The sequence below is a fragment of the Ammospiza nelsoni genome, chromosome 17, assembly GCF_027579445.1.
Source record: "Ammospiza nelsoni isolate bAmmNel1 chromosome 17, bAmmNel1.pri, whole genome shotgun sequence".
Classification (NCBI taxonomy): domain Eukaryota; kingdom Metazoa; phylum Chordata; class Aves; order Passeriformes; family Passerellidae; genus Ammospiza; species Ammospiza nelsoni.
This window is the reverse complement of record NC_080649.1, coordinates 13,530,782-13,555,950: the sequence shown is the minus strand read 5'-3', so window position 1 is coordinate 13,555,950 and position 25,169 is coordinate 13,530,782. Positions and strand designations below refer to the sequence as shown.

Sequence of the window (25,169 nt, the reverse complement as noted above, 5' to 3'; positions counted from 1 at the left end):
CCATCAGGGTTTAGGGAGTCCATGGGCTAGCTGCTTAGCATTGTCACTCGATGAGAATCTAAAAGCAATCCTTAGACAGTAAAACAGCATTTTTCTTAGTCAAAATAGGATTCTGCTCTTCCAACAGGGAGGGATGTGTAGCAGAGCTCACCCATTCTATGCTTACTTTAACATCCCTCCCACGTTTGCAGAGGGAAGGAGGTGAAGCAAGAAACAGCTGTTGCACAGTACCTAAAACTGACCTCCAGTGTTGCACTGAAGTACATTGGACACTTGCAAATTCCACCAGGAAGGACTACCTAATCACACCAGCTGTTCCAGTGGACAGTCTGCTCGGGGATCTATGAAAGCTTTGTAAACAACCCATGCCTTGTTATTCAAGTACACAGGCAGGTCAACCTCCTTCTCTTCAGCAAAGGTCAGGAAGGGAGGCTGCCTGCAGGAGCTAACCTGGGAAATGAGTTCTTGCTCAGGAAGATGATGGTGAAGCAGCCTGGGAACCAAGCAGGCACAAATTCCTTCATGCTCACTCTGCCACCATCACAGAAAAGCCAGTGCTGCAGCACCTCCAGCTCTGCCACCCTGCAGGACACACAGGCCATGCAGGCATCTTGTTCTCCTGCTAGTTATTTTGCAATGTGCCAGAAGAAGGAACAAGCTGAAATGTTCACATAAACCAAAGAGCACTTAATCCCCTGCTTTCCCTGCCTGCCCCTCTGCATGAAGAGCAGTATTTTTAAGATATCCTGAAGCTGATGAATTCCTGAGTTTTCCAAGCTCTGAAACTCAGAGTCCTGCTTCAGTTCAGATCACAAAATTCATCAGCATTATCCTTTATTTAGTAACTCAGTAATCAGCACCTGGTGGAGGTGATTTGCAATGGGCCCTGTGCAAACATCTCAGTGGAGGGCACATCATGCAATGTGTGCTTCCCTGTTCTGCCAAGAAAAGTGATTCTGGTTCTACTGTAGTGGTTAAATTCCTACAGCAATGAGTTTACATTTAGACAAGACAAGGAAACCCATGAGAAACACACAGATGGAGGGACCAGAGGGGAGGAAGACACCAGCAAAGGGTAAAGCTGGCAGTTTGTGTATATCTGTAAGGAGTGTAAATGCAGGACAGGCACTGCAGGAACTGAGACTGGCAGAGAGCTCATTTAAGGCAGAGGTTGGTGGATGCTGTTATGTAAAATATGGCACATGGTGTACCACGATGGAAGCATTACCAAAGTATTTTAAATCCTGAACTGGACATTGCTCAGCCAGCTCCTATTCACCTGCTCTTTGGGTGCTCAGCATACAACCTGTTTTCCTTGTAATCCAAGGGGTCATGGATATTCCCTGCTCACTAGGAAAAATCATATTGTTTCAGGTCCATTATGGGGTCAATTAGAAACAAATTACTCCCCTACTCTCAGAAAGAGAAAACTATTCTGTGCGCCACAAACCAGCCAAAACTCCAAACTCTTTCTCCTTGGATGATGAAGCTTAGCATAGTTGAAGAATGGTACAAAGAGCATTCAAAACTGAGCCAGCTGAGACTTTTCATGGCTGTTTGACAGAAGGGAGCCTTGTGAGGTTTCTCCATGCTCAGGTACAATACAAAGTCAGTTGGGGATGAGCACAGGGATGCCTTGGGATGGTGAATCACCACAGACATCTTCTAGCATGCAAACTTTCTGTCAGTCACTGCAGATGTGCACTGGAGCAAACTCATTTCTATATTCCATCAGATTTCTGAACAGCTTTCTAGGGCAAGTACTGGAAATAATTGGAACAAGTTCACCCTAAAAAGCAAGGGATAATAAGTGAAAACCTTCCCAGCCCCCTTCAGCCGTTCTCCCTGTGCAGAACGGTCAGTTCTGAACATTAAAGGAGAGCTGTGCAGTGCAACCCTCCTGTCAAATCCAACATGACAGCAGTGTGATGGAGGCTGAGACAACCTCTTAAATTGAGGCAGGAACGATGGATGGCTCAGGCCTTCCCTGAGGGCAAAGACAAGGATGATTTTTGGACAATCCAATTAAAATATAGCACCAACTTCTAGTGGACCTTTTGCCAGGACTCTCTGCAAGAGGCATGGATTATTCTAGCAGTATACTAAGAAAGCACTCAGATACACAGAATAAAATGCAGAGCAATCAATTTCCCCTTTGTATCTGTTGATACAAAGACAGAGCAGCAGAGAGCACCTGAAGAGGTTGCCGGGTGAGTAATTGTGATGGCTGAAGGAACCAAGAGTGAGCAGATGGGCCCTGGGAGGTCCCTGACACCTCTGGAGGAGCTGGAATTGCTGGGCTGTCCCACAACACTCCCCAGCTGTGGTCTCCTCACTGAGGATGCAGGTTTGGTCACAACTGTTGTATTTAGCTAAAATTAGACACTTAAGCATGTATACAACAGGGATTACTTCCATTTTAGCTCTGCCTCTAATACATCAATGCAAATGTAAACTTTTGGTAAGCATAAGGAGATGGAAAGGGTATAGGATTTCAAAGCAATCATAACAGGTTACATTACTTTTGAGGAATCCATCTGTATTCAATCCTTCTCCTAATGCTCTCTCTCCCTGACAACTCTCTTCAGCTGGCTCGTATCACTATTTGAATGTTTTGTGCCGTGCCTCTGAAGAACGCTTTCAACATCTATTAGGAGGAAAACATTAAAGGAACATGGAGTCTAACAAAAAAACCTGGTCACTTCTGATCTGGGAGGGGAGGCTGCTTTAAAAGGGATTCAGGCACCCTCAGAGCGATTTGAAATGTCAGCTAAAAACCTCACATAGTGAGCTCTATGCACTGATAAGGGCGATAAAAGGAAAGGTGAGCATTTAAAGTTAGACTTCACAAAAATTCCTGCAGCCTTCCAGAATTTTATTTCATTTTTAAGACAGAAAGAGCAATGAGCATTTTTGAAATGAACACAGAACATTTCATACATTGCAGAAATAAAGCTGCATGTCTCTTCTGCAGCTCTCAGTTGCTCAACCCTCAAAATAATCACATAGGGAACAATTATAACAGAGATCACAGCGACCCGAGTAAGTCAGCCTGACCAGCTACCTTTTCTTTGCATAAAGCCCTCTGCTGATCACTGCACATTCTGGTAATGCTGACAAGGGCCTAAACTGCTGTAAAAAACCAGCAGGAATTTCCTTAAGGCTTCCTTTCACCTGTTCTGGGTTTATTTTGCATATTGCCTTGGCTGCATCCTGTCCATCCTCAGATTTCTCACTTCTGTGACCAAGCACCCAGCACTTGGGACCTCAGCACCACCAGATCTTGGAGTATCAATGCAAGCAAGCAGACAGGTGAGGTCCTCTTCAGTACTCTTGCTCTATGTGGAGCTCCCAGTGCATCCTGAGTCCCTAAGGGCATCCTTTTCCTTCCAGCCTAGGAACCCCAGTCTCTCTCAAACAACTTCCCCCAATGGTTATTTCAATTTTAAATCAAAGATGCAAAGTCCCCAACCTTTGCCAAATATGCTACTCTGCTCTATGCAAAAACCCCAGGGCTGGTGTGCTCTGGGGAAGAATTGCATCACCTTCAGCACCCACAGTGGGAGGAAGAGCTCACTGATCCTGCCTCCAAAGCCAAATCTGAGTGGCACTCCCTCTGGTTCTCACCAGTTATGTATCTCCTTCACTGCTGTTCTTCATCAAGCATGGGAAAAAACCACTAAGGCAAGAAGAAAACTTCCTTGAAGATGAAAAGCCTCTAGGCAACTAATTTCTGTAGAATTTAAATTTCCACTGGAGGGAATAAGTTGCACAACACTCTACTGGCAGGTCTGAGAGCCATGGTCTTCCCAAGCCTGCTAGCAGTTCCAGCATGGCTGGAACAGCTCCCAGTTTAACAGGGAAGATGATCAATCCAAAGTTTTCATTGCTACCACCTTCTCCAGCTCCAGCACTAAATGTTTATGGCACTGACATTTTCTGGAAGACAATTTTTCCTCAAAAGAATTGAGGCTGTGATAGAATCCAGGCAGGCCTTGTTTTGCAAGGGTGCCCCACCTCCCTGATCCAGAAACTCCAAAATCCCTGGTGGCACGGGAAGCTCCTCCAAACCCCTGCACTACCAAGGAAGCAGCTGTTTGAGACACAGTATTAGCAAATCAAAGAGATAAGAACTCATAAAGCTGACCATAAAACTCCAAAGCACTCTTCCTAAACAGCTCTTGCAGAAGTTTTCCTCCCATGCCATAGTCTGAAGCTTTGGTCACCACAGCATAGGTGAGCAGCTCATTTTCAACATGGGAGAAATCCCATCTTCCAGATGCCATAACCAGCCAAACTTCAGGAGTCACTGTGGAAAGTTCTGAGCTGCAGGAGTTCTGGAGATGTTGGCAAGTCCCACAGAAGGACACCCCAAAATGGGCTCTGGAGAAACTCCAGATGTCTCACCACAGCTGATAGCAGGTGGAGGAGCTGAGATGCCCTCCCTCCTGCACTGTGGTGAACAACCTCACAGCAGGAGACAATTCCTCCTTTCCTCTTCTGGTGGGTGGTGTTTGAAATGGTGCCCTGAGACCACAGATCAGGATGCAACTCAATGGGACCCAACTACTCATTCTGTGCTCCCATCCTGCTTTTTCACACCAACTTCTGAAAAATTAGCTCAAGCTTTTGCAGTCCTGTGTTTCTGAAGATGACTATTTCTAGGAAACCAGCACTAAGCATTACTCTTATTTGGTGTCCCTGGTCATTTTGCATTTTTGATTGGGAGGATGCAGTCCAGCTCGTTATTTTGACATGTTCCATTTATTCAGTGTGTGAAAAAAATAATTTAAAAAGTTATTAACTTCCATGCAAGAAACAAAAAGTCCTTCTAGAATCACAGGTTGCTGACTCTCCAGCTGGCCACTTACTTCCCAAACTTACATCTACCAACAAGCAGGTGACTGTCATATCCTTCATGCAGTTCCACATTTCAATATCACAACCAATCAATCAAGTGAAAAGCTGCACATCTTGGTTTATGATGCACAAGCTAAAGCAAATCCCTTCAGCATGTCTAAACAGCATGTGCTGACAGGGGTGTCCCAGCAGCAGGGTCCCCTTTAAACAAGGGATTACAGCAGCATCCACCACAGAGTCCGGCTTACAAGATTACATTAATCCACCACTGAACAGAAAAGTCTGTTTCCAATCCATGGTACCAACAACTATCACAGAAGTTGCACCATACAGCTTCTCCCAAACCATTACCATGGGAATGTTTTGGAGCTAAGAACAAAAAGTCTATGAAGATGCAAAACTGAAAACCTTCACTCCTCACTGGATTTGATCTATGCTAAAGATGCAAAGCTGGCTCAAGAGGTTAAAACTGGGGATTTACTTGACAATCTGATTGCAGATTGTTGGGGTTGCTCCACTTAACACTCTTCCCAATTACTCTGGGTACTCAGACAGCGCTGTGCATCTCAACTTTATCACTGCCAATGTCAGGCTAATCACATGTGTTCCAGGCAAGGGCAGCTTCTTCAAAGATCACATCAATTCTGGACAAGTTAATCTGTTCTTTGAGGTCTCCAGATGGCTCTTGCCAAGAAAGTTCACTTCCAGCTCTGCAGCCGGCGAGCGCAGCGGCCCCAGCGCTCTGCAGAGCATTACAAAGGAACCAGATCAAAGTTGTGCCTTACAAAAAAATGAAATCTGAAGTTTGAAAAGCAACAGCAGCCTGTCACTTGTAGGCTTAAAGACGACTTCTGCATGCTCCAGCTATCATGGAATTTATGATTACAGTCTGGCTTTTAAAAGCTGATGAAAAAAACGACGCTCTTTAGCACTCCTTGCCTTTGCAAATCTGTATCTTCTTCCCTACGTATTCATCCTCCCACACCAGAGGAAGAAGGGAAATAAATAAAAATGTAACTAAAAGTACAGATAAGGGCTCTTCTTTTTTCTTCTAAGGCACTCAACTCCATTTTAGGACTACATGGAGATTATTTTATGGGGAGCTTCAGCAATTATTGTGAAGTATTAAAGTACAGTTACAAAAGCTAAATCCAAGATTTACCAGACTGAGTTTCCAGTTTCAAACTCCTTTGCATTTACCAAGGACATGCTACTTCTCAGGCAGGACTAATTTACAGAGGATGCATTAATTGCAACCAGTAATTAAGATCATAGGATACAGCAAGGTGGGGGAGAGGATCTAGGAAGGAAGTTGAAATACAGGAAATAAAATGTTTGCCTTAGGAGGCAAATAAGGACTAGATAGGCTAAATATTGTGGCTGTACTGCCCTATCGCCACCCTAACCTTCTTAGGAAAGGCTTTCAGACAACAGGATGAAACCACTGTGTTCCAAGGAAACTGCAGAACGAGTCCCTCAAGATTTCATCTGACTGTGCATCTCCAAACCAGCCCTCCCAGCTCCTCCTTCCCATTGGAGGGTGAGGCTGTGCTCACTCATCACCCCAATGTAATAAAGGATTTTGTCCTCTAGTTACAGATTTAAAATCAAAACTGCAAAAATCTGAGTCTGACAAACAATAAAAGCAAGTCCTTCCTGAAAACAATGCATGTCTTCCCTAGAGTAAGACCACAAACCTCATTTATTTAATAGCTCAAAGCACAAGATATTCATTAAAATGAAAAAGAAAAAAAAATGGGCAACACAATGTCTGCACAACGATTAACAGGACAATTGGATCATCTTCCTGAAATAAAGCAAATGTTGCAGAACATTCTGTTCCATATCTAGCAATAACAGGTATCTGCCTAGATTAATTTCAATATATCAGCCTGAGCTTATACCATAACATAGTAGTTTTGTTTGGTTTTTAAAATGATGACATGATTCATATGAATCCTTATCCATCATGAAATGCTGACAATATTAGGGAAATTTTCTATAAAATATACAGGATATTTGGCTGCATTAACTGCAACTGAACAAGAGCCTCACTGCTTTAGAGCAGCCAGGCTGCATCAGCCATCCAAAAGCTGCTGTAGTGACTTCAGAAGCTACAAAAGAAGGGCAAACCCAGCAGTGTGTGTGCATTTTGGATATCCAGGGTACACAGCTGTCACCCATGAGCCACACTCACCTCCATGTCTTGGCCTCTGCCAGACAACACATCACAGGAGAACTGTTTAAAGTATTTTATTGGAAGGGACAGAATCAAGCTTGTGCAGGGATGTGCTGAACATCCAAACATGTTAACCCCTGAAATGAGTGGGACCTGAGTCCTCATCCCTGATTTTTTGACCCTCCAAACGTGCTGTCCCTGGGGCACCAGGATCACTAGCATGGAGACAGGTAGAGAGGGCTGATAATGCAGTCTCCTTTCCCGTGCTCAAACTGAGAGCTGGGGAAAATTCAGCAAGAGGCTGATTGGCAAGAGCTCTCCACTCTGCTAAATTAGGCTTCTCAGACTGAAATGACATCTATATTTAATACAAGTGATTTCATATATATACATATATATGTGTGGTTAAGTGGATGAACACACAGAGCAGGCATTTCAGACAGCATTTCAGTGCCAGCTCCCTGCTCTCTGCTTTCCTTGGTGACTGTCCCAGGTAAATTGGGGCTGGTGGAGAGGGGGAACACTTTGCTAAGTGCTGTGGGGATCTCAGCTTTTAGCCCCATGGTTTCCCTTCCCTGGGAAGGCAAATGGGAGACATAAAGGAGCTCCAGAGGAAACAATCCTTCCCGGAAGGGGCCACCATGCCACAGATGGAGTAACAGCAGTGACCCTCCTGATGTTCAGAGCCCTCCATGCCATGCCATGCCATGCCATGCCATGCCATGCCATGCCATGGCAGCTCTGTCCCTGCCTGCAGCCCGGGCTGTGCTCCCTGAGAGGATGGAATGGGCAGCCCGAAGCTCTCCCGCATTCCAGCCCGGTTGTGCTGACACCCACGCAGGCACAGCAGCTCCCAGAGCCCCCAGCCCGCACCGACAGGGCCTTCGTGGAACAAATTACTTCCAAATGCCTGGCTGTGAGGCACAGGGAAAGAGGGAAGCCCAGGTTTGTACCTGGGTCTGCTCACAACACAAAGAAGGCAGCAGCTCCACTTAAAAACACAACTGCCTGCAAACTATCAAATTAATCCCAGGATTTCAACAGCTTTTCTTCATTATTTTTTGTCTCAACCAAACCACAAATTTACTTAATGACTAAACCAGGCGAGCGAGCACTTTGTTTTCCAGACAGAAGGAACGTTTCTAACGGGATCCAGGTTTTCAGAACACACGCTTGCCCGACGTCAGGCAAGGAGGGAGAGGTTCCATTGCTCAGATGTGTTTGATGCTTTTTTTAACTCCCCCAAACCTGCCAGCACTGGGGCTGGGGCATCTCCGAGCCCTGAGCCCGAGGAGAGGCACTGAGCGGGGTGAGGAGGAATACAATAAGAACACTGTGTTCCAGGAATGACTGAATAAAGGCAAGAGCATGCTTTTGGCCAGCAGGATTCAGCACTGTAACTCCGTCTGCCACTTTTCTTCTCTGTCTGAAGCAATGTTGTTTGTCCACGCTTCTCTGAAATGGAAAGTATTTCCTCTTGCCTGCTTGTTCCAAGGAAAGATCTGAGGAGGCCTGGTATAACCAGGCAGAACTGGGGATTCTCCAGTAACTTGATTCTTCTTTGCCAAAATTTCTGCTCAACAAGAAAAGGCTTACAAGAAAGAAATTACAAGCAGATTTCTCTGCAAGTTCAGTAACTTAAGACCAAGGTCTATAGAATGAGTAAGTTTTTGGATGGAAACAAAGCATCCAGCTTTGGCCAATGACTCCAGATCATTCCCTGCCTTCCTACATAGCTGTAGAGCTTCTGAAGTGTTCAAAAAGGTACAACAGGGCAGGGACATCCACAGGTACATGGAGCACACTGGGGAATGGGAGTCACTGGAATCCAAGGGCTAAAAAAGACCATGGGTGCTTAATCCTTCCTTGGACCACCAAAGTTTTTCAGGAGGGCATCAATCCCAGCACTGCAATTGTTGTATTGCTTTCAGGGATAAATTTCCCAATACTTTAATCACAACAGTGGTATTGCAGATGGCTGAAATGAAAGGGGAAGATACGCAGCTCAGGGGGGCTCTGTTTTACAAGGACTACTCACAGCTTTGACATTAAACTGCCTGCCTGTACCACTGGGCCGTGTAACATAAGCTGAGCTGCACAACCACAGACTTGCTAGCCTCACTTGAATTCCCCTCAAAACAATGGCATGAAACTCAATACTCATTACCAATTCATTGCCAACAAACTTGGAATTTTAATGAAATTACAAATTTGGATGGCAGAGGAAACCAGCTGAGGTAGTATTTTGAATGCCTATGAGGCACCTAACTCAGCACCTCAAAACCACTCAGCTTTGCTCGTGAAGACCTTTGACAAAGCCCTGCTAATGATGAGGTGGGCAGAATTAGCAGTAATCCTGCACTAAATAAAAGACTTTATTTCACTGATTAAGGTCTGGCTCACAGGCACATGAAGAGAAGGGGTCTGCCTCCAAGCAGAGCTGCTCGCTGGTGTCTTAACTCCTACAGAAATGATCCAAGAAACTTCCCCCATTGAACAAGAACCTTTGAGGTGAGTGAACTCTGACCTCAGCTGTTAACAAAACCAAAACCATGGAGGGCTGGCAAGACCTGGCAGAGATAAAGCTGAGAGTCAAGATTTAATAGTGCTCCCAGAGGGGAGATTCAGCTGATTAGAAGCATCCTAATCTTCTCTCTCAGTGTATATTAAAGGTCAAGAAGTGGGATCAGATATTGGCAGCACATGAAAAAACAACTCAGTCGAGCAAAAGACCTTCACAAAGACGTTTCATACCTTCACATTAAAAATTCCTGCAAAGTCTTATTTAACTTTACTTCCCTCTAGGGAACATATTCAAGTTTAAAGTCAAGAGACCATTAGATTGGGACAGAAAAGAAGTACCCCTGCAGAAGACTTCTGCCTCCAATCAGTACTTTATAATGAGCAAGAGTTCATAAGCATCAGCTGATTGCAACCATGACACATAAGTAGGTCTCAGAAGCACAACACCACAAAACAGAGCTTCTCTAGCAGTGCTCTGGAGTCTCACGGGCTCCCCAAATGGGGTCATTAAAGGATACTTGTTAGATGTTAACAAACGGCAGGCTGTATCAACAACAACATACTGGCAAGCTGCAAAAAGCTTTTAAACTTGCTCTATGATTTATTGCTCAGCTCCAAAGAGATGTCAGCATCACAACAAAAGTATAAATCCTAACTCAGTCTCCTGGTCACTACTGGGAGCTCGTAATCTGACTTTCCCTTCACAGCTCAAGCCGACCTGGCTAATATAATGCAGGGGCTGGGGCAAGAGGAGGGTGGGCTAAGTCACGGTGTCCTTCTGACAAGGTCTATTAGAGGCTGACAGCAATGACAAATCCTCAGAAGAACTGTAATAACAACCACCAGAAGGAATGTAAAACACAGAAACTGTGTTTAAGGGAGACAGATGCTGTTAAAAAGCGTATTTCCTTTTCTAGAGATACTTATTTTATTTCTTTTTTAAGAGTTTAGCAGACTAGCAGGAAACAACTTGCTGTTGTCCCTGGAAAACAGGCATATAGAGGGAAGACAGTCTTGTGAAGCTGCTACAAACAGTCCTCCTTTTAAACAAAGATTAAAGTAACTTTTCCTTAGATGGTGAGCATGAAGTATTCTTTCACAGTCCTAGTTTTGGGACAGTCACCAAACCTTGCATCTCCAGCCAGACCTGGAAGCCAAACCATCAATCGCTGCACCGAGGTCACACAAAGTCATATTTAAAAAGGAAGAATGAAGTCAGTGGACTCAGTTTCCCACTTCTCATGGCTGTTCTTTTACAAATGGATCTAAATTTGGTGTTTGACTGGCAATCCAAGAGCAAAGAATTTCAGAGCAGTGAGAAAGATGGAGGAGATCAGCATCCAAAGGGAGCCAGGGCAGGTGGCTCAGTGATCCCTTGACTGTGACTCCAAGGTTGTGTGCTTGACATGCTCTGCTGCTGAGGGTGACACATCTCCAGAGACATTCTAAATAATCCAAGCTGCAAGAACCAGCTCACCTCATTGAAACATGTATTAAAATGTTGAGAAAATCAGCTGAAGGAGCAAGAGAGGGAAGAAAAATTAAAAATAAAAGAGTTGCTCACAGGCAAATTGCACAGGAGCCACGGGGCATTCCTGGGACACAGCAATACCAAAGGTCCAGCTAAACTCCAGACCTGGGGGGAGGTGAAACACCTGTAACTGTTTGGGAGGTTGATACCTGTGGTCCATCCCCTTATGAGGTTTGGCCACTGCTGGGGCAGATCCTGTGCTTGTTTTTCCTGGGGGCACTTCACAGCAAGTGAAACTTGACTTCAAGAATTGTGCTGGGGTTTGTTGTTATTTTTGCCTTCCAGATTTTTTCTGTTTTGGTTCTCATCCATTGGAACAGGCAGATATATGGGCTTTTACCTTTATTGCACAAATTCCACAGTATCTTTTCATCTGGTATGCATTATTGTGGTATATAGATGAAGTACCATGTCCACTCCAAATGCTATAAAAGAACTGTTTGAAGCCTTGTTCCATTCCTGTTTATCTTTATACAATTAAAACCAGTTGATAGCTCCACATAGGAAGAATAAGTGACAATGCAAGCAATGTGCTTTTTGTTCTAAACAAATTAACCACTGTTCAGATAAAAGATCACTATATTTGGTTTTTACCTCAGCTTTTTAAAGACACAAGGCTAGATGAGCAAACTCTGTGTGTTCCATTCATGCCTTTTTAATCCCTCCAGAAATTCTGAGTACAAGGTGCTTGCTGACACCCAACCAAATTCAATATGGGAGGGAGGCCCCAGAGACACTGAGATAATTAGTGAAAATGGGGAAGTGTGGAGAGACTCTTAAGTGCTCTGAATAACTGATCTCAGCAGAAAACCTGCTTGGAAAGAAGACCTTACAATCACTTCAAATGCTCCAGCTCCAGCTGACAACTCTCCAGACACTGAATACAGCACAGGACCATTGCAAAAAGCGCATTTTTGTAGCCCCAGATGTGAGACCTGGTTTAGTTCTGCATTTTGGATGGCAGTGTGTGGGCCTACAATCACTCTCAGTTGACACGACGTGCTGCTGACACCATTTTTTTCTTCTACAGCAGGAGCAGAGCACTGGAGCATGTCTGACCCAGTGCCACATTGCAATGATGCCACGTGCCATAACCAGAAATGAAATTCCACAGATGAAGGGAAAGGCTGTTTTCTGTGTATGGCCTGGAGCACAAGAGCTGTGAGACACTGGAGCCCATCTGTGTGACACAAACCCACCATCTGTTCCTGAGTGCACATGGGCCACACCATACAGACAGAATTCCACTGACCAGGCAGGTACTACAGGAATGCATCATTGCTGTAGATGCTTTCTCCTTAAGACAGCAGGGAAAAAGCAATCTATAAGTAGGAAAAAAATTATCTTCTGCTCAAAACATATCTCTTCTGCTCACGTATCTCATCTCCTCTCTGTAGAACTTCATCTGCTCAGGGCATAGGATAAATGGATTCATATCCTTATTTTTCCCCCTCTTTGTACTTTAACATCACCCAAATCTTATGTTGAGTGCAGCATTACTCACTTTGCTGGAGATTCCTCTTGGCAATTTCCACCAGTGTATCTTGTATTTATTTGTGCTGCTGCTCTGGAGGGAGGAAAAGCCATTATTCTCTAATGCACAAAAACCCAATTGCAAGGCTGAAACTGTCACAACTTTCTCAAGACGTGGGTGCTCAATTTGAAATGCTCTGGGCCTAATACTCAGTGTTTTTAAAGAGTTCTGCCTTGATGCATGCTCAGCACATCAGCAAGTCTGATCTGGGTCTCAGGTAGCAGACAGAAAGCTGAGGCACACACAGTGACTCTCTCCCAGGGAGAAGAGCTGTTTTCCAGCATTGCTCTGGCAAAAGCCAGCACAGAAGTACCTCTGTTTTCCTGCTTGCATCTTCTGTCTCTGCTACTACAGGGTTTTTCAATGACACAAAAAGCAATGCAGATGTCCTGTGCACTTTCCTTCCTACTTGCTCTGCTGTCCCCTCTGGCTCAAGCATGGAAAAAGCAAGAAGGCTGAAGTACAGGCAGTTTTGGCTACAGCACCCAAAAGCTCTGGGAGGGATTGGAAAACCCCTTCCCAATTCCAATGCCCGGTACAGTTTGTCTCTTGCTAGCTCCCAACACCACCTGCTCACTGCTGGAAGAACTCCCCCTCTTCATCTCCTCCCCATCACTGCACAAAAAGCCTTTTTTTTTTTTTTTTTTGTGTGAGTTCCTTTTCTGGAGGCTGTGAGGAGAGAGCTGGCTCACCTAACAATGAGTGCTGAAGGCTCCATGATCAGCAGCAGCAGGAATTGCAGTTTACTGTGTCTGAAGTCTTAGCCATGAGCACCATCACAGTAAATACACTTTTTGGATACTCTAACTGCCAAAATTTTAAACCATCTTCTATAGAGCTTGTGCCATTTCACAAGCTTATAATTCAGTCATATTGAATAAATTCTCACATGGATGGCAAAATACATGTTCAAGCTGCCAGCATCCCTCCCACCTCCAGCAACCCACTTGCCAAACCCCTGCTTCAAAGTGGGAAAACTGGAAGGTTATCAATGTAAAATAAACGGTAAGACTCTGACATGAACAAAACAACGTAATTTCCTCCCCCTCTGTTTTTACTAAAATTTGCCAAAATAATTCAGCCTGAGGCAGAATCTCAGCATGGAAGAACACCAAACAACACAGTCTGATAAAGATATGAACAACTACAACAAAGTTCTATATAATGGGGAATGTTGGGCAACCATGACTACAGCCACTGCTGCCAGCTCTGCCTATAGCATAAATGAGCAGTATTATAACATCCCCACTAATCCCCTCTCCAAAACTACGAGTGAGTCTGGAATATGACTCATAATATCCTTGGCACACATTCTGATCACAAAGTTGATGAAAGCACCCATCCCTGAACCCATGTATGAAAACTGCAGATGAATTAATCACAACATGCAGGAGCTTGTGACACCAATGTCTGTCTGAGCCTGCACATCTGCAGCGGTGGGACACGATGTGACAGCAAAGTGACACTGCTGCCAACCTTTGCTGCTGGTACTTTGTCACATCCAGGGAAGAGAGGACAGTGTTTGCCAGTGGTTTTAATTCTAGTGGTGACCTTGCTGGGCTCTGTGTACATTCAAGGGTGATGCAAAACTCACACTGTAAGGCAGTGGAGAGGCTGCCCTGTTGTGTGTGTGTGTTAACATTCAATGGCATCATCTCCTTGCTCAAGATGATAACAGATATCTGTGTATTCTGCAGATGCATTTGCAGCTTGTAGCAAATAATAAAGGAATTTATGAATTCCACTGTTGGAGACTTGGTGCCATGGATTCTCCATGTGCAGGATCACTTTGTTCCTTTCTTGTGAGCAGGAGGGTGACTGCCTGGTGAGATTGCCTACCTCAGTCCAGGAGAGCAGTCAGAGTAATTTATCACACTGCTTTATCCAAAGTAAGGAAGAGAACTTCCCCAAGCAGCTATTTCCTGACACTAACGTTGCAAACCCTCCTCCCTGCAGGCTGTATTATCTGGGAAAAGTTAGGGAGCTTTGGAGCAAAGAAATATCTGCACAATTCCTTGACTGGGGCCAACCCCAGGAGATGAAAGGCCATGCATGTCTGCAAGAAGCTGACCCTGGAACGAGCAAGAATAATCCTCTTCTACTGTTGGAAATGCAGTTGCACTCAAAAATGTTTTGGGGATTTTGTTTTCTGCTGCAAACAGAGAAGAAACAGGGCCACAACAGCTCTGAACGACTTGGGCTTCATTTTTGGGGAGAATGCCATTGCAGAGGAAGACTTGTGTCCTGCTGGTGGGTTAGGGCAAGTTCACAAAGTGACAAAACTCTGACTTTCAGTGCAAACATGGTAAGAATCCAGGAGACTGAATATACCCCCAGAACTGTGCCTGCTCAGCTCTACACCTCAGAGAGAAGACATTTCTATCAGTCCTAAAGAGGAACCAAGGGCCATGATTCCCTGAGCAGGAGAGGATGTGCTGGAGATCATCAGACCCTAGAAAATCTGATCCTGATCAACAACACTTTCCCAAGTGACAAGAGCTAGCAGGGCAAGGTCACCTGTCTGGCTGAAATTCAGCCCAGGAGGGCTGGCTGAACAGCAGGAAGAGAGAGGGCTCTTCAAACTTAAGTCTAAAATGTGTGGAACTTTTAGTTCTAGAGCGAGAAAAGATTTTGACCCAGTTTCAGATTTTAAGTCCATCTCTTAAACAAAAGCAGCTGAAGTTTAAATGAGCCAATTCTGCAGATCATTATGTTGCTATTACACAATTCCTTCTAATCCCTGAAGTGTGGAAGATGTGCCAACGCCAGCCCAGGCACATCTTTGTCATTTCAGCTGGACTTCCATCCTTTCCACTAAAGATTTTGTTCTGCTAAACCATTCTTGATGAATGCCAACACTAAAATCTCCCAAATATTTATTGCAATTTCTTTGGCCACACTATCACAAGTGCCTAAATTTCCCTTCTCAGTTGGAGAGCTATCTAGACCAGAGGTCTCCAAATCTTTCAGCCAAATAAATATCACAAAGGCTCACGAGCCCTATGAGTAGTAAAGCAGAGATTGTTTGTGCTACAAAAGGAACAAAAATGACCAGCCATCCCCTGCTGGCTATTCTCCTCCCCCAAGAACTTGGTCTAATCCCCTCTACCCTAGAGTCCTTAAAAAACAATGTGCCAAGGAGAGGGAGCAACTGCTCTGCATACTGATTCCCTGCAGCTTGGACATGGCTTGTGGAGGACCACTGCCAGCCAACTGCTGAGAGCAGCCCTCTCCGAGATTGCTGTGCTAAGGAAGAGTTGCTTTTCATCCCTCTGTCTTAGGGACTGCCCAAAGAAACTGTCAGGACAGCTTGCAGCTCTCCTGGGATCACAAAACAGCAGAGCACTTCCCACATTATCTGTGTGTCTCCTAAGCCCAGCAGGTGAAAGGGCTGTGGAGCCCACAGCCACTCTCTGTGACAGGCCAAGCAACAACCTGGCCTCATCCAGACACTCTGGGGAGAGGAGGATGCAGCCCAAGGAGAACACTCCTATTTCTCATCCAGGGGCTGCTGACACAGCGCCCTTTAGTGAGGAGATGCACACACTCACTGATGAACCATGCAGGGAGCAAGAGCCTGAGCTGCCAGGGGGGAAAGGGGGCAGATGAGCCAGAAACATGGGCTTGTGGCCACCCCTGTGTGCCCCAGTGTGCCAGGGCCAAACCTGGAAGCACTGCTGTATCTAAAAGAAGCCACAGTTGAGAAGGTAACATTATAAACCTATAAAAATAAGGTTTTACTGCTGCTGACTAGCTGGGACATGCAGAACATATGTTGCAGGGCACATAGCACGATTTTATTAGCAAACACAAAGCCATTCATGCTGAGTGGCCCAAATGGGGTGGGTTGAATTAAGAGAACAATAGCAGTTCATCAGATGGCCCTTTCTTTCACATATGTGTTCAACTTACTGTGCTAGCAAATACTTAAAGCGACTTGGAAATACATTTTCATCCAAAGAGACGTTATTAACACTGAAATCTGATGTTATTAGACTGAAATCAAAATAATTCAGAATGTAAACTATTCCTGATGCATTAAATGACTAAATGTAAACCATTAGCACTCAGGGAACCTCCTCATTGTGGAACCTCACTTTGTGACCAAGGGACTGTTTGCCTGATTTAGCCCAAGCCAGCACTTTGCAGCTCTTCTGAGACTGAATGGGATGGTCTTTCAGCAGTGAAGCCAGTGAGTGCTGCACCACTACCCAAGTGTGCGGGTCACAGGAGAGCTGTGCAGCCCTCGAGTTGTCCAGGGGAAGATGTGCCCAGGCTCAGACCAATCTGAAAGGTAAAAACCCATCCTGCTGCGTCAGAGGCTGATGCTAACCACATTTCAATTCAGTCATGGATTCCAGTTCCCCAAATAAGAAAACAATAGGCACCAAGAGGAAAAGTGGAAACTGCTGCTTGGGGAAGCTTGCCATGACATGCTGGCTGGAAGTGAGCTGGGATCAGATCCTGCTGCAGCTGGGCTGGGGCTGAGCACACCAAGGCAGCCTGCAGGGAGGGCAGGGCTGCCTGCTGGAACTGCCTGCTGGCCCATCTGCCCCCTCCCTGCCTCCTCTCCAGCTCCCCTCCAATGCACAGTATCTGTGCTGCTCACTCACCCCAGGGTGGGAGGCATGCGAAGGGCTGGGACAAGCCTGGAGAAGGACAGACTTCAGAAGTGACAGTGGGCTCTGGCTCTGACTGTCCTGTGATGGGCACTCCTGCAGTGACAAGCATCTAGAGTTGCCTCAGTCTTGTTTTACGCCCATTTTTAAGACTTTTTGTAAAAAAAAACAGCTAGGTGACTAGAGATACTGCTGGTTTAAGAACAACCTGCCTGCTTAAATTACAGATTTGCTACAGGACACCATACAAATGATAAGACAATATGCCCTGGCTCAACCTTTGTCAAAGAATTCCTAATCTTCTCCAAGATTAGATTTTTGTTCTTCTTAACTGCAAGCTAGACTGCAGGGGGCCAGGCCCACAAACACAAATTAATTACATCAGCTGTAATTCCCACCTCTGGATGTGTTTGTTAAGTGCTTTTCATAAGGCAGTTGGGGGAAAAAATCTAATAGTGTATCACACTGAACTATAGATTTCTGCTGTGGAAGGAGCACAAGATGGGTTAGGGTTTGTACCCCAACAGGTGAATCCAAGCAGACACCGTTTATTTCAGTGCAGGACTGTGTCCATCAGCTTGCAGAGTTCAACCAGACACCTCTAAGATCTGCAACAACAGGAACAAAACAGCCATAAAGAGAGCTCAGCTCATCATTATCAGCCCAGAATTCAGTCCATGTCACACACAAGGGCTCAGAGCACAGGACATTCCCAGCCACTGCTGAGGGATGTCCCTGCCCATCCAACCACCAAGGTGATGGATGTGAAGGACCATATCCTATTAATGTCCAGGTCTTCATGCTTGCAGTGCTGTCCCATGCCATTCCTTGAGCTGGTACTGTCCCCTGAGCAAGAGAGGCTTACAACAGGCACCAAGAGCCTCAAACTTCACTTTGGGCTATTTAATGCAAGTGCCACACACTTCAGTACCTCAGGCCATCCTGCCCCTATAATTCACCAGAAAGAAACTGCAGAGTGGCTTGGTTTGCTCAGAGAAGAATTCCCCAGTGCACAAGGTGATGGCTGAGCAAGGAGGAGTCCAGGTTAGTCCTGCCTAACCCACACTATGGCAACACCCAAAGGGAAAACTCCATACTTCTGTCCTTTCCCCAGTTCCTTCCTGCTCCTCCATCCTGGGACTACAGACAGAGAAAACCACGAGCAGCCCAGCGATGGATGAGCAGAACTTTGATGAGTATCAGATGATCAGCACCCGGAGGCTGATGGGGAGATAGTGGCTCCAAGCTCATCCTGCTGGAATGGCACGTCAGAAATGCCCTGGCTTTCTGCTTCCCAGCAAACAGGGTGGCAGGAGCAGGATGGGGTAGGGGAGTACAGGTTTTAGGCGTTTTTTAGTTCAGTATTCCTACAGCAAACACATGCTGCACAAGAACAGCTTCCAATCCAATTAGAAAATGAAAAAAACCAACCAAACACTAAGGACTAATTGCTTAAGATAAAAACACCTTATCTTCCAAATTATTTCCCTGACCTTCTGATGCATGGCAGTTCTCCTCTGAATAAAAAGGTGAACTATTTACTCAGGGTGGGATTTTCATGAGGGCTTGTAGGTGTGTCAAGGCAAGGTCAGTAAGGAGAGAGGATTTTTTTTTTGATTTTTTTTTTTTAAGGCCAATAGCTACTGCTTGGAAAAGCTAGCAAGGAAATGTCCAGGCCCTCAGATTACCCTCCTGGTCTACAAGAGAAGTCAGAAACTGAAAGTCAAACACAGGCTGAGAGCAAATGTTCCAAGTTAAATACGTTAATCAATTAGATAATTGGAATGAAAATCCTGCTCAGTGCCCCTGAAAAGGCCAGGAGACATTAGTGAGGGGAGACATGGCAAAGCTGCAGAGAGGACAACTGTCCTCCAGGGACATAACTGAGGTTATGTGGTGGTGAAGCACTAAGACATGTCAGAAAAGAAATATTCTTTCTTTGATTTGGCATTTTTACAATCAAGCAGAGAAATGCAGCTTCCAGGCTTAACATCAGAGGCATCTTCTGGACCTCCATGAGAATCAGAGCTGCTCCTTCCTGCTTATCCCCCAGAAATAAACAGTTTGCAACAGCCAGGTGGGTCCCCATGCTCTGCATCCTTCAGACCTCCCAAAAGCAAGCTGCTTTTGACAGAGGGGCTTCTTTGGGATGGCAAAGCCCTGCAGGTGTGCAGGGATCCTGCAGCACTAAGCCTGAGCAAGGATGGTGCCCACCTCTGCCTACAGACCTGCCTGTGGACCATGGCAGCTACTACAACACCACGGGGCTGATGCAAACCCAAACTTCCTTTGCATAGCCTGGAAAGAATCCCAGCAATTCCAATGACAGGGCAGACTCCCTGCCTGCCATCTCCCCTGGATTTTCAGCACAGCTCCTTGAGGCTGCCAAATGTCAGCTCCATACACGAGTGAGTTATTCCAAACATTTTCAGCCCTGTGTTGTTGTGTGCTGAGGTAGAGCTGGGCGTGAAGAAAGCATTCATTGAGTTAACTCTGTTTTACTCGGCAAGTGGAACAAATTTCATCACCCCCTACAAGTCCATTCTGTTTTCTATTTATACTGCAGCCATTTGGTGCAGGACTCAGGAGCAGCAGGAACAGGTGATGTAATGCACTGTACAAACAGCATTCTGTTCATACAGTGGGAAAATAAAGTGCATTCTCTTGGTTTCTTTGATCACACTTAAAACAATCAGATTAGAAGGCACAGATAACCCAATACATGCTGGAGATGAAAGGACTCTGGAGAAATAAATCACCCAAAGTTAGATATTAAGCAAGATTTCTCTCTCAACAATCAACTTATCTGCAGAGAGAGGAGGAATGACCATGTGGTTTCAAAATCCTGCCAGGCATTTTATTTATTTTTATAATACCATAAAGCTACTCCACCCACTTTTTCAGAATGAACGTTGCATTACACAACACATCAAAGGGACTTTATGGCCTAAATTAAGCAATAAAATAGTTGAGATTGTGCGTTATGCTGAAAATTGGCCTGCTCCTGGTGCCTGGGAGATGGGAGGTGAACACCACATGTTCAGAGCACCTGAAGAAAGCTTGGGGCAGGATGGCCTGAGGTACTGAAGTGTGTGGCACTTGCATTAAATAGCCCAAAGTGAAGTTTGAGGCTCTTGGTGCCTGTTGTAAGCCTCTCTTGCTCAGGGGACAGTACCAGCTCAAGGAATGGCATGGGACAGCACTGCAAGCATGAAGACCTGGACATTAATAGGATATGGTCCTTCACATCCATCACCTTTAAGGTTTGGTTTATAGCCAGAGTTCTCTTGGAAGCTTTGGGCTTCATGAATGTGGTTCCTCACGTTTAACAGCCAGCCATGCCTTTGGAAAGGAGATGGGAAAACCCAAAGGAAAGGTGCTGGTGTAGCTGAAGCACAGTTGCACTTCTCACCATCTGGCTACCTCCTGCCTCTCCCACCTTGATCAAAATGACAAAAAATATTGAAATAATTAAAGCCTCTCTTAGAGCATTTTCTGGGTCATGTGCATTTTGAATTAAAAAAATAACCAGAAGCTGGGATACGTAAGAGTGGTGTGTTAGTGCTAAGGGTTTATTTTCCAGATCTGCTTCAATGCCCTTACAAAAGAGAGGTGAGAAATGAGAGGATATCAAGAGAGGAGAAAGTTGGCAGATCCCATCACTCCAGACCAGAGAAGGGATTAGGCACAGTTTCCATTAGAACAGCTTGGAAGGCACAAGAAAAGTCAACTTGCAAGGACACATGAGCTGGCAGGTCCCACACACCCCAGTGCATGTGTGTCCTTTCCTTCCCATTCCCAAAACAGGGTTTGGAAAAAAAAAAAAAAAAAGGAAAAGAAAAAAAAAGAGAGTTTAATTAGTTTGGGCCCTATCATGATTTTCTGTGGCCTGACTCAGAGCGTTTGATCTCCCAAGGCTGGCGAGAGGTGTTTGAGCCTGCCCTCAGAGCCCCTGGCGCTCCAGCCAAGCACCAACAATGACTAGACAGACTTGAGGGCCACTCCTTCCATCTATCAATAGAGTCACTGTTGGGCAAGCTGACTCACTGCTTTCCCTGAGAACTGTTCGGCACCGGATCACCATCAAAAGAGCAAAACTAAAATTAAATAATTTTGTGTTTGCAGACAGCTAATTTAGCAGGAAGATGGACTTTATTTAAGGTTTTGCTTTCAGGAGGTTCCTCCAAAGAAAGCTTGTGCTGCTGCTTTTGTGTGGCAGAATTGGCCAGGAGCTCTTGGAGGGCACACTCAAGTGGCTTTCACTTTTCAGTCATGCTCTGAAGACACAGTGAGGAGGATACTGAAACCCACAGACTGCACATAAGGAAAACACACATACAAAAAAGCTCTGGGAACCCCAGGTAGAGAAGCTGTTCATAAACCAGCCTGCCTTAGCACAGCACCTCCCAGGCCTGCAGTGGGCAATGAGAGGGCTTCTAATTTCCCTTTGTGTCTCTGCAATCCCTCACACAGAACGCAGAGCCCCAGTCTGGATGTGTCAGTCTATGTTACGTCTCCCTGTGCCGCTCCCCAGCGCTGCACTGGGTCAACACAGCCAAGCCCAGGTGGAGATAAAGGAGAGGTGAACATACCTGGTTCTATTCCTGCTGTAAAACACAAAACCCACCCAGAACTTCAAAGAATTTCCCAGTAAGTTCCCAGACTCATTTAAGTTCAATTAAGTAATAACGTTTAATGTCCCCGCCAGGACAGATGCAGCTTGGGAAGATGACGACAACAAAAGCCTGAGCATGACTGTGCATGGCACAGAGCCAGGGAGACAAGAGTTTAGACCTTGGTCGTGTGACATATCCCCCAAGCCCAGGTCACCCCAGGATCCAAGGCGTTCCCACACATGCCCTCATCCTAGAGGAATGTTGCCACAGTTGGGTCAAGGGCAGCCAAGCAGCAATGGGACACGAGGACCAACTGCCCGAGCAGAGATGTCCAACTGGGGTCAGACATGCCTTCAGTCTGCAGCAAACCAAGGCTCAGTACAACCCTACTCTCTACATCCAGGTACCATCACATACCAACAAGGATTGATTGGGATTCTCTGTCTCTATCAGCTTCCTTCAGGCTGCTACGCTTTAATTAACTGACTTCTCTAAGGTATTCATGAACATCAGCAAGCTCTGCAATTTCTTCTAATTAACTACATTTAAGAAATTAATTCTAAATCAGTCTATTCCTCCTGAAACTTCATGCAATATGACTGAATAAAGTGATGCCACTACCGTGCTAAGAAGACAGCAGCTCTCTGAAGACAGTTTTAGCAAAGTACAAGCCAGACTTCTGCACAACAATATATAAAGATGGTATTTAAGGTTTCCAGATTCTTTGAAGAACTCCAGGACTTTACAGGAGAGACCAGTCCCATAGCAAACAGGTCATCTGATGCAATTACAAGTTGTGGTGGAGTCCCCAAACTTATCTCAATCAGACACTCTTGATTTCCTGTTTGCGGCATTGACAAATAAAAAGCTCTACATTACAGGTAATTACACTTCACAGAGAACAACAATTAAGAAATAGCCAATTACATTTTACAAGCGCAGGATAATCAAAAGCTTCCTCAAATATCTAGAGTTGCAATAAGTACTTAGAAATGGCAACTCCCAACAAATTGCAGGTAATTTAGAGCAATTTACACAGATGACATATTTCCCTATCTGTGCTCAAAACCTGCAAACTTGGTTCTGAAAAATACTGCAGGAATTCTCGGAATGCAGCACTGCTGATTTCTAAAAATAGTTCATTACCTATTTCTACCTTCATTGGCCTCGAAGGTGAGATGTAGGACTCTGGTCACCACAGTGTAAAGATAAACTAACTACCAGAACACATTTCAGCTCATTCAAAGAATGGGAGGATCATAACATGCATACCAAATCTAAACAACAATTATTTTAAATCTATCTATCTATTCCTTTTATTTATGTTATTTGAAAAATATGCTTGATTTAATAGTGCATAACTTGATTTAAGCGTTATAGTTTTTAAAGGAACTGTCATGTCCTTTATTTGCAACCCAGTACTGTGGCTTGCACACAGTCAAGGCAGGAGAATCAGGATCAAACAGCAAATTAAAAACCATTAAATGATAGAGAGGAAAGGAAACATGCCTTTTTAATTTACAGCTTTTAGACAGGAGATCTAAAAGCATTCCAAGAGGAGCTGAGGAGGAGAGACAGATAAAGATGCAACCTAATGTAGATAGGTTGATATAGTACAGCAATTTCATCCCTCACTTTCAATGCATTTTTTGGGGAGGGGGGATTTTTTTCCTTGCTCATATGGGTTGTTGGAGCTGGAGTTTTACCTCAGAGCAAGGATCTCGCATTGTATTTCAAGATTCTCTGCAGTGATGGCTCCCTGTCTCCTGGCCACCAATTCAGCCACTACGGCCATTACTTAACCACAGGAGCATATGAATTTCTGCAGGGCTCGCTGCTGCATAAAAACTGTTGGAAGTCTCTCACAATTTTCTTGGCAGTCAATTAAGGACTAAACTGACAGAGGTATTCGTTGGAAAGGAGCTTTGGAGGAGCAGAGCAGTCTAACCTCCAGTCTGAAGTGGGACTACTGTCTATACCAGGTAAGGTGACACTGCTGATGTTCTTACTGAGAACTTGAATATTTTGAGAAATCTGATGAGAGAGGTAAAACCCTGATTAGCTATGGCCAGATACTGAAACAGCCTTTTGGGATCTTGCATCACAGACACCATGGGAAGAACAAGGAGGAAAGATTAACTCAAGGGAAGCCATCAATTTGTTTGAAAGAGCCTGGGACAGGCAGCAGCCTGACAGGAATATAAACCATGGCTGCAGTGTCAGCTGGAGAAAGGGCTTGGTGCACAAGGGTTCCCGGTATCAAAGGGAGACCTCATGAACTCCTTGGGAAGGCATGAAGGGGTGGACAGCTTAATACAAAGTTTAGATCTGCAACACTAACAGGAGATCCTAAAAGAAGGAAAAAGTAATTCTCAAACTCTACCATAACTGAGTGGTAACAATGTGGTTAGAAAGAGATCCCTCAGCCATTCTGCTGAACTGTTTTCCTTGTCCTCTGCACCAAAGGCAGAGCAGCTCCATGTTCTACACCCTGTTCACACTCAGCTATTACTCAGGACTGAATATACCCCTGTTTGACAAACCTGCCTGTTTTATTTAGTCACGTACTACACTGGTTAGATGATTTCAGACGCTTACTCTTGCAACCCCAATTTTGTCTACTTGGTATATCAATGTGCGTTCATTAAATTAAAAAAGAATAACTATTTTTAAAATTCAAATTTTAAAGGAACCACATTTTTCTTCCCTGCTAATTGCCTTCTGTGGCTTGGAACATCTTTGTGGACAATAGGTGTTCCTGCCACTACTGTCCCACCTGGAAGGAGGTTTGGCTCCAGTCCCACCCTCTTTCTTCAGCTCAAGCTTCTCGGATGATTTCAAAAGCTGGGAAGTGAGAGGATGATGCCACTCTGTACCACCCGAGGCAACACACTACACCCGAGCCCACAGCCCAAGATGGGCTACTGGGAGGGTTTCTGACACTGCTGGTGCCAAGCCACAGCCAGCAATTAACAAAGAAAAGAGTTGCTCCTAGCTTGACTGCTGGCAGTGTGGTTGATGGCTCTGGACAGAAGAACCTCCACGAGGTGAGAAACACAGCAATTCATGTGGAGCTGACTCAGGGCGTCACCAGCAGCGACCAAAACCCAGGTGACCTTGCTGAGGCCAAGCAACTGCTGCCTCTCAAGCGTATCCTATTGCTGGGAAGGCAAATCCAGTGAGCTGCAGGATGCACCTACCCCTCTTAGCACGTGGAATAGCTGTGGGCAGGCCCTGGAGAACTGCAGGGCCAGCATCCTCACTATAAAACCAGTGGGATATCAGCACCTTCTCCAGGAGCTCCAAC

General features: G+C 45.1%; 1 protein-coding gene across 2 annotated transcripts in view; it reads right to left on the bottom strand.

Moving 5' to 3' along the window:
* AXIN1 (axin 1) overlaps positions 1–25,169 on the bottom strand; it is a 72,421-nt gene that overhangs the window by 32,447 nt on the left and 14,805 nt on the right. The window lies entirely within an intron of this gene.